Here is a 3,081-nt window from a genome sequence, read left to right as displayed (position 1 = left end):
AGAAATTAATATTATTTTATTTTATTAGTATCATAATGTGAGATCTTCTTACAAATAATCTTAGGGATCCATATTTTTTATTTTTGATTTGACATTCTAAATTAAAATGTACCTACCTACACTTTTACTGGAATTTATTTAAAGTATCTACTTTTTCCATGATTTAGTCTTTCTCTTCTTGATATTATATTCCAAACTGAATACAATACCTATTTCCACAAAGTTTTATGGAGGAGTTTTTAAAAACTCCTGTTTGGATCATGTAAAACTCCTTTTTTTATCATTGAAAATTGTCCCATTAGTTAAATCTCTCATTAGGTCGTTGGTGAAATCCACCATGTATGAAATAAGTTAACAGCGATTTGTGTGGACTGATTGAGGTAAAAATGAAAAATATAATTGACGGAATTTGAACCTTTAAAGTTTAATGCACCCAAAACGAAAAGTGCTATAATCTTCATAGACACAATACATATTGCTAGCTAAAAGCTACATCTGAAAGGAAGAAATTTTTTGGCATTGTGATGATGAATCTTGAAAAAATTAAAAATACAAAAAAAAATAATAGTAATAATAAATAAAAATAAACTGAGCTCAAAATAAAAGTAAAGCTATTAAAAAAGGTAAGGTACCTCGCTATGTGAAAGCTATCTAAAAGAAGCTTCTTGCTTTGAATTTCAAAAGCAAATTTTTGGTCAGTGGTAAGTAAAAGAAAGGCACTTATCAAGTTTTTAATGTACGATTTTTTAAAAATTCTGTTACCAATAGGTGTTAATATAATTTCATTTGTTTCGTTTCACAAGCTTTTTTTTCGGGATTTTAAGCAACTCAAATTTTGTTTCAGGATTCCTAGGATATCTAAAACAAAGGCCAAGGGGATTTGTTTTTAAATCTGACTGAAGACAACCAAAGGAGGTTGTTGACCATTTGAAACTAATAAAAAAAGTTTAAAAGGCCAGCGAAATTAGCACATTGAATACACCAGCTCTCTATGCTATGGTACCGAAGTTTTATCGTCCCGAAAAATCGGAGAGAGGAGGACAGGATAGAAAGTCAGCCTTTCCCAGAACGAACCTAATCTGTTTAGGATAAAGTTCGCCCCGGACGAGAATCGATCCCGCGACCTGGCGCTTACAAGGCGGGCTTCCAAGCAAACCAGACTGACTGCAAGGTGGTATCTCTATATTCTCTATTAGCCTTAGTAAATGTGATGCTCCTACAGCCCATAAGTAAATAAGAATTAGTACAACAGAGGCAGCACACACTCACACACATTAAAAGGTACATAGAAAAACATAAAAAAATTCTTATAAATATAGGGTAGTGTAAAAGTCCTTATAAAATCAAGTTGGTGTTAGTCATGGTCACAATTGAGGGGCGCGCAGCAAGAAGGGCAAATGTAGCAAAATCGCGTTTTCGGGAAATCGCATTTAAAGTTTTTCCTACTAAACTTCGTAAAAAATCGATATATCGAGATTATTTTTTCTGTGCTGTGTAGGAAACAAAATTCCGCGTCGAGTAAGCCTGTATACGCAAAAAAGGGCAAAAGTCCGACTTTTGACCTGCTTTGCTGGCCGCGCCCCTCAATTTCTTGAAATACTCATATTTTAGCCGGGGGCCACAATCATTTAAGTTTATTTTTTATTATTATTATTATTATTATTATTATTATTATTATTATTATTATTTAAAAAAATGACTAATTAGCAATCTGATTGGTTTGATTCAACTTTTCATCCAATCAGATTTGCCCAATCCAAAAGTTAAACTTAAACCGAGTTTAAACTCACAGTGTGGCCATTAGAGGAACGCTAAATAAAGTCCTAGTAGCCTGCTAAAACTGAAACCGAGACTTTTGGCTGAAATTGAGATCTTTATACCTATTTTTAGTTTTCAATTTTCTCGTATTATATTTTTATGTTTTATTCGCCCGTGATTACAGGTGTTTCCAAAGACTAAAATATCTATGAAAATAGGTATTCGATGCCCTATTTTTGATTTTACACATATTTCTAGACATGGTCTTCACTATTTTTGATTTTCCTTATGGAAGTATTTTCGTTGGATCCTGTAGGATTAGTAACTTAGTAGGTACCGATCTAAGTGCCTATGTTGTTTTGTATTTTTTGGTATGAAAAAATTAAACATATTACATTTTACACAGGTTGTATTATTTTCTTCGGTTTGAAATCGGACGATTTTTTGTATACCAGTGTGTCTCAGGAGAAACATGAGATGGGGAAAACCAGGGGTGTCCCGGAAAAAAGTTTACACTCCCTTATACGATTTGTAGGCGAACACACACTGCGCTGACCAATGTAACAGGATTGAAATTGATCAGACCCAGAAATCTGAAACATAGGAAATTAATAGAGAAATGTTGTCATTTTTTTTCCCCCTTAGGCGCTTAAACACTCTGCGGTCGTTCGTGCGGCGCGAAAGTTGTCATTGACCGAAGAAATGGGAGGTCTGGCTGGGGGACTTTAAACAGGGAGTTATACCAGCCCTGAAATTTCCCTTGCTAAAGAAATAGCAAAGGTTGAGTGCGAAGGGCATTCCACTCGTAAAAATTTAGTAGCAACCAAAATGTCAGTCCAAAAGCAATCACCCCTAGCTAGGGCTGTTTGGGGAGGCTGACGACGAAAAACGGCCGACACCGGTCTATACACGGGAAAAAGGCGCAAAAAAAAAAACAGTATTGTTTTAGCTATATCTTACGGAGGATACGTAGAAAGGTTTCTCATAGTGGGAGTTGTACTTATCCGTTGGCCTCAGCTTCTAAACAGAAGAATAGTGGGACGCAATGATGTAGAATTATGAATGCTCCCTCCATGGTAGATGAATTCCTGAAAAACGCAAGGTAATAATAACAAATAAAATGGATTATTTTTTTATTATTCCGTAAAACGTACGCTAATTAAAAAAAAAAATCAAATAAGAATGCCTTAGAAAAGAAAGAGTATTTTTGGACCATCTGTCCCGATTGGCCATAAAAGGAATTTGGTGTTTGGCAAAATCGTAACAAATGCATCTCCCACTAAACATGTGGATGGTCCTATATACTCAGGGAAATAGAGGACA

This window comes from Diaphorina citri, unplaced genomic scaffold (assembly GCF_000475195.1).
Source record: "Diaphorina citri unplaced genomic scaffold, Diaci psyllid genome assembly version 1.1 scaffold53391, whole genome shotgun sequence".
Lineage (NCBI taxonomy): Eukaryota > Metazoa > Arthropoda > Insecta > Hemiptera > Psyllidae > Diaphorina > Diaphorina citri.
Note: the sequence above shows the minus strand (reverse complement) of the source record.